This window comes from Nansenia antarctica, assembly GCF_963989245.1.
Source record: "Nansenia antarctica genome assembly, chromosome: 4".
NCBI classification, from domain to species: domain Eukaryota; kingdom Metazoa; phylum Chordata; class Actinopteri; order Argentiniformes; family Microstomatidae; genus Nansenia; species Nansenia antarctica.
This window is the reverse complement of record NC_137689.1, coordinates 68,834,858-68,842,629: the sequence shown is the minus strand read 5'-3', so window position 1 is coordinate 68,842,629 and position 7,772 is coordinate 68,834,858.

Genomic DNA, 7,772 nt, shown 5'->3' with positions numbered 1-7,772 from the left:
CCTATAATGATTACGATGCCTAAGAAAACCATATAATTCATAATTACAACATTAACAACACAGGCCTAATAGCATAAAATATCCCCACATATAAATCTAATGGTCCTCAATAATGCTAACATCATCAGCAAAAGTCAGGACAGTGTCTCACTCAATGGAAGAAAATAGCTTGTTGCTCAATTTCCTAATGTGGACATTGCTATTTTGGGGGAGAATCATAAATAGTCACACAAACTAGATATTAGTTTAGGCTATATCTTTATGTTTGGGACATGGATGTGTTCATAAGACTGCACGAACAAAAGCTTAAACAATAGCATGAAGAGTGGGTATAACAACTATAACGACCACAAATATTAAAAACACAGTTGTGTATCATTAAAGAGCACAGCGAAGCCAATAGTCAGATATAGCGCATCTCAACGGGTCAACAGACGAGTTTCCCACTACCAGGGCCTAAACTGACTAGTGAGCTGCGATAACAATGAACTACTGACCACGGGGACGAGGGGTACTCGGTACAGTAAAAAACGGGATTACCTTGTAACGGATGTCACGTCACGCTCAGTGTAGTGAGTTATGGTTGCACACACAGCTCGTTTCTTCTTCCAAGTGTGTTTGAGTGCGAAGAGTTTCCCTCCTCAGATTTAATGTAGTATAATCCCAATGTGAAGCCCGAAAGAGCTATCCTGCTGTATCTCCATGGGTTGTCCCTTCTCTCCAGAGCGAGTCCTGATTTTAATGCAGCCCAGCAGCGATCGCGCTCAAATGCATGAGTGAAGGAAGATCGGCGCTTGCAGAGATAGAGCTAAAATAACGCGCGCGGTGTTGCTTTACCGTACATTTTAGACTTGAGGACCGTGCATGTTCGGAAAGCCTTCACTGCTGATAGCACATAGCGGTATAGCGGTGTTCCAGGGGAGCAGGTCCGTCACCTCCCTCCTCCTCTCTCTCTCTCGCTCTCTCTCTCTCTCGCTCTCTCCCTCCCTCCCTCCCTCTCCCTCTCCACTAAGCACCAATGGCCCACAGTAACGCGTTACGAAGCGGAAGCTCTGGGTCCGTGACGAGCAACGGTCCACCCAATGGTCTAACCCAAGTCCCTGGTTCCCACCCCCCAGTCCCTCGACCCCCCTCTGTTCTCCCTCTAAACCTCTCCTTTGGACTAGCTTATAGGCTACATGTCTGCCGGAGATATTTTCCGATACTGAGCAAACTCCTACAAGTCACCACTGTCATTATGAAATGTTTTATTCACAGAATGAACAATGCACAAACATAGCCAATTAACTCCCCAAACGCACAAAAGCATTTGATGTGTGAGTATATAGCCTACACATTTAGACGTGATTATTCTAAAGATATGTAGGAGTATGTGACACAAATAACCTAATATATAAAATAAAAAAAATCCATTACGCGCTGCATGGGAATTTGCGAGATACATTTACTGAGCTTTTTAATTGACTTTTTAATTCTCAGTGAATAATCGAGAATGCTGGTCTTTTCATTGGGTACATTTCACGGTCTCTGTGTTGGTCACATCTGCACGTTGCTGCTCTGTTGTTTTGGTGCTGAGCATCACACTAGGATACATTAGGGGTTGATTTGCCTTGGGCTCTTTATCCCAGGACGCAGGCGCTCTGATGGAATCGCGTTTTGGTTGACAGGCCATTTCCCTGTGACTCAACTCACTGAGTTGTGGCACGTTCGAGAGGGAAGACGCGTGTGACAGTAGTGAAGCGCTCGCACTGGATTCCACGGAAACCCACCTCACACCGAGAGTGGTAAACTATGACCCCCATGATAGGCTGTTCTGCGTTCATTACTTGATGTCAATATTTAGACTTGTTAGATGTCAGTGGTTTTTACGGCAATTACCATAACCCCTCGGCTGGCCCACACGCCGGCCCACATGCATAATAACACTACAAATGTGATGACTGACCGCTATCTCCACCAGTGACTCATCACGAATATCCCCTTTTATAGTCAAAATACGGTGCCTCACCAAGGTAGTGGTACCTGCATTGCAGGCGACATTGTGGACGTTTTTGAAACTAACAACACAGCAGCCGTTGGCCATCTTTAAATGTCACAACTCCGTTCCCATCTGTGTTGAATGTTAACGAATATTTATCATTTCGAATATTCTAATATTTCGAATATTTATCATTTTAATATCAATTCATCCTGCCTCGCTGCCCTGCGCCCGCTGTTGAGATACATTGTTTTGCATGACAACGTGTCGAAAGAGAATGTATAATCCATACACACAATGTGTGATAAACCGTACTGTACTATATATAGGCCTAGCCGATAACTCGCTGCTTCTCACAGCAGAGTATGGTCACCGGTTGTTTGTAATGATGACATGTTAATCCAGCATACTCTTGATAAAGTAGGATTATTCGTATGCGCCAGGGGCAATCGAAGCTCAACCGCAAGATATGCACCAAAGGTATTCCTCTTTCGATTTGGGCAGCCAAAATAAAGCAGCATTTCTAAGTAAGGTAGATAGACTGACCTGGCAAAATACCTCTGGTTGCCATGGAGGAGAAAGAAGTGCACCAATAGTTTCATGCAAGAGGCCACACTTGGGTAAGTCAGCCGTTGTGTCCTTTGTGTTCAATTGCTATTTACCAGCCTTTCACTGATAATGGACATAATCAGGACACTCAGGAACATCCACGAGTTGGATGACAATTCAATGGCTAAATTACCTGCGGGCATAGAACATACGAATGTACATTACTAACAAATATATTGTTCTGTAAAATAAATATTGACACAACCCATGTTTAAATGGAATAATGCCTAATGCAGAAACTAACCATTTGTATTAACAAGAGGCTATAGGCCTACCGTAAAGCAAAAGGTAATTACACAAGCGGGCATGCCAACTAACGACAAAGGTCCCATTCATTTTACTGCATATAGAATTATATATGCCTTACCAAACGAAAGCGTCATTATTATTTTAAAAATACCTATAAGGGAAGTTGGCTATTGAATGTGCATACAGATGTTGATCAAATAAATGCACAGTACATTTTATGCCGAGGCGCAACATGAGCCGGATATCATTATTCAACTCCATTATGCATAAAGTTAAGAGCACATAGGATAGAATGCAAACCATTGGAAATTAAATGTCTCTCGGCATAAAATGTACTGTGCATTTATTTGATCAACATCTGTATGCACATTCAATAGCCAACATCCCTTATAGGTTTTTATCTTGTTTCCAAATATATTATTTGAAATCAGGCACGTTTTAGTCTGTTTCCCAGAACTCATTGAGGATCTATATTAATCTACAATACAATCTACGTTAAACCTTTTTAATAATCATCATCATAATCATCATCGTCGTCGTCATCATCCACGTAATCAACAACATTTTAAAATTCTTCATCATCATCATCATCATCATCATCAGTATCATCAATATTAAAGTGATGATTTGCATAATTGTTATGGGACAAAGAGATATGTGTGATTCCCAATATGGGATATTAATTTGAGGAAAAGGAAGCGTATTATTTAAACGTTTTATACTTCAAATGTAAATGTATATGTCTGGAAAAGTATCCAATTAACTTATATCGTGGTCACGCACGTTGTGACCTCGGCCACATGTGTTGTAAGTAAAAATGATGAGACAATCAATGTGGCTGTAGGTGTTAGGCTATTCGTTTCCAAACGAGTTAAGGCCATGAACTTTAAACATGGACAATATTAGCCTATAGCGCAGCTTTATTACAGTTAATGGTCAACAAAGTTAAGGAAACAACACTTTTATTTATTTGTTCGATATGACACGAGCAACAGCACTTATTTGGAACGGTATTCTCACAACCAATTGCAGAAACACTTGGAGGTCGTATAGTTCAAAACCAAGTTAATTTAGGTATAGGTGGCAGTCAAATGTAGCCAAAGACAAAGTCTGTTAAATTGCCAATGTAGTAACTGAATAAACCTGTAATTTTTGCTGATTCATGTAGTAGTCTTAAGTCTGTCCGAAAAGTCAAGAAATGTATTTAACTATTGTCAATAACTAATTAAGCAAGAGTCAGTTGTAAAAAAAACTACACGCTGAATTCGTAAAGTTAAATAGGTTAAATACCCTAACAAAAGGGTTTAAATAGAGAGTTGAATTCCAATAAATAATTAAAAAATATTATATCTATTATAATAATGCCACAATTTTGACGTGACAGATTTGCATTCCAGTTTATGAATATTGAATTTGTTGAAATACCGGTAGGCCTACACAATTCCATCGCATTAATCGAATTAAAGCTTATTGTCATTGGTCTCAAAACCGTCTCCACTTCCCTCCGGTGCACGTGAACTACACTGAGGAATGAATCCAGCGACACGGGAGGTGTAGGCCTAGGCACCGGCACGAGACGTTTACAATAACAACGGCCTTGTGCTCAATTACCAATGGAACAAAATAAAGTGTAGTAAAGTGTAAGCCAACTGCGCTGTGAGTTTTGTGAATATTCAACTTTTAATTGTCAGGTGAACTTTATTCCCCTGAAACGTTATCGATTTGTGAATTACATCACTTCCAGACACCATAACAAATAGAACTAAAGATAAAACTGTAATACAATGTGTGTAACCCAAACTGGTTACGTTTGTTATCAAATAAATAGCTTGTTAACTCCTATATAGAGGCTATATCGTGTAATATTTCATAAATATTATCAGAAAACATTTAAATCGTAGGCCTATTAACATTTAAGCATACATCATTTATTTGTGTCTTCATTACAATACTATTCAATACTTACTTAAATAGCCATTAAGAAATATTGAACAAATAGTGAATATTTTAACGAAAATGTATAGTATCCTATTGGGATACCAAAATAAAAAAAGTTTTCATTTAGATTAATAAATTAATCTTCATGAAATCTTATCTTCATGACGTCAGACAAAGCGTTATACTGAATACTGAAATCGAATTAATCGAACACAAAGCACATGCACTACTGAATGAAACATAATGTGAAATATGCTATAAATATGTTAGAATCACAAACCTATAAATAGACCTATAAAATATAACATATAACATTTACATAACATATAAACATGTTACAATATCCATTCTCTAAAGGGTTAAATCGAATGGCTGAATGGACGAATGACTAAGGTCCATCGATCTTGCGGTTGGACATTGCAGTCAAGTTGCAGTAAATTAGGTCATTGATTGGTGGATATAGCTCAGGAAAACCGAGTCAATAAATGTTTGCATGTGGTGATGGGTCAAGATAAGAAAGTAGCACACACTGTAGCACATTGTGACACACCACTTAACCCCTCGAATATATAGCAGTAGTTGAGACTTCAGAGGACATGCCTCCTATTCATTGTTATTGTCTGATAAGAGCCAACCTTGAAACAGTCATGTTTCAGACGGAAAAAAAAAAGAAAAAAAAACGTCCAAAAGACCACCCCCTCACAAACAGTATTCTGGGTTGAAAAAACAAAACAAAAAACAACAGTAGGCCCCAAATGAAATACCCCAAACTAATGTGAAAAGTAAGAAAGAGTACATTATCAACAAAATACCCAGGAAAAAACAACAACAACAACAACAACAAAAAAGACATCAAAACCAGTTGCAGAGACCCACATAGTAAATGTGTATTCCAATGTTGGGCATTAGTCCAGTCATTGTTGCCTAAAGATCCACTGTAAAGCCGTTCCTACCAAGCTGTTCGGCCGGTGCACTCAGAATTAATACGGTCCCCAAAATAATTGGGACACCAACTTACGTCCCCTGATTAATGAACAGTGTGACATTTTGGGGGTCCCCCCACCCCCACCCTTACCGAGGAGAGGCAAAACTACAATTCCCACCTATCTGTGCGATAATGACGATGCTCATAATAATAGGATAATTTGAGGTTGAGTCACTGGGTTCTCCCTGCGGGGGGGCACGCTAAATAGGTAGATGTCTAGACAGAGGAACTAGCGCATCCGGGTTGGCTGCAATGTGAATTACCCTGGGGACAAAATGGAGGTCTCATTTACAACAAAATTAATCTGCTGGTTTAATTCACACGCGATCAGAAAAGAACACATGACAGTGACGAAGCTGCACTCGAACTGAGATCAATTGATTGATTGAGTTTCATTTGAATTCAACTTTTGAATATATCACAAAATAAACATTCAAACACCTCGCAGGGTAGAATTCAGTCCTATAAGAGCTCTCAAACGACACACACACACTCTCTCACACACACACACACACACACACACACACACACACACACACAGACACAGAGACACACACACACACACACACACACACAGACACACACACACACACACACACACACACACACACACGCACACACACACGTGAAGTCCCCACCGATGTCTGTGTGATCTCTATACATCAGGACCATGCAGTGTGTTTGTTGACTGTGTGGTCTGATAGACCAGCTCCATGTGGCCCTCCGGAGGGTGATGGATGTGCCTGGGAAGTGTCTGGAATCTGACCGGAATGCCACAGACAGGCAGGTGAAAAGCCGCCGGCGGGTAACCGCCAGCACACCCGTGACTCCCAAGACGAAGGCGAGGAGAGCCGCTCCGCCAGCACCCAAAGGCCAGCTGGGGTTTGTGGGTGAAAACCCAGCCGCTGTTTGGGGTCACTGGAGCTGCATGGAGAAAAAGCACAAAAGCGGTGGTGATTGCTCTTTTCAGGCTACAGTTAGTTAGCCCTTCATGGCCGACCTCCAGGCGGCTGGGCTACAGTAGGCCTCCTCCTCCATGCGTGACAGGGTAATGGAGGGTGTCGCTGATAGCAGGGACAGTGCGGTCGGCGCGTGACTCTGATACAGCATATCAGTCTGGGTCCAGTCACCCCGGCCCACCTCAGCAGTGTCAGTGTCACAGTGTGAAGTAGAAGTCTCTAGACTCTCTGCTTACTCGAATCGCAGAACTTCCCAAACTTGAGGTCCCCTGAGAAAATCTAAAACTAACCTCTATGATTTGATAAATTAAGGCACAAACAATGTCTGTGTATTGCACCTGTAGCCTATATTGCAGTGTTTGGGGGTTCAAATACTAGCAATTACAACATGTTTTAGGGGATTAAAATAGACGTCATAATGTTGGGGAACCCCTGCTCTAACAGGCTTGCATTTCTCTTAAAGGTTTCCAATTCAAACATCTAATTATTACACTCACTGATGTAATAATGTTATCAATATTGTGCATTTCTCCCATCTCATTTGAGTGGCTATATCTGTGGAATATCTGACTGGCAGAGTGCAACTTTAAAAACAAGTCACCCCTTGGTCCTACCACTTAGCCCTACCCCTCCATTTTACCCGTTCACATGTAGGGATAGGGTGTCCCAATTGTTGGCATGGAGGGGTAGGGCCAAGTGGTAGGGCTACATGGCCCTCCAAATTGAGGCACACTCCAAACGGAGTTACAAATGGAGTGTTATGTGAAATCCCAGAATGCCTTGCGAATCATCAGCAAGATACTGACGAACGCACAAACAACAAAAGAAACCCACAAATGTATTTCACAAATTATTTTCTGTTAATAAAGATTTTAATATATGATAACCATCGTTATGTAGTTTAATGTCATTTGAATGTATTATAGACCTTTTCTTTATAACAAGCATAAAATTAAAAAAAAGCTGCGAAGTTGTTGCACTTGTTACTGCTCCTCTAATATCAGTGCAGACTGGCAGGGTAGGAGCACGGGTTGCTAGCCTAAAGAGCACCGCT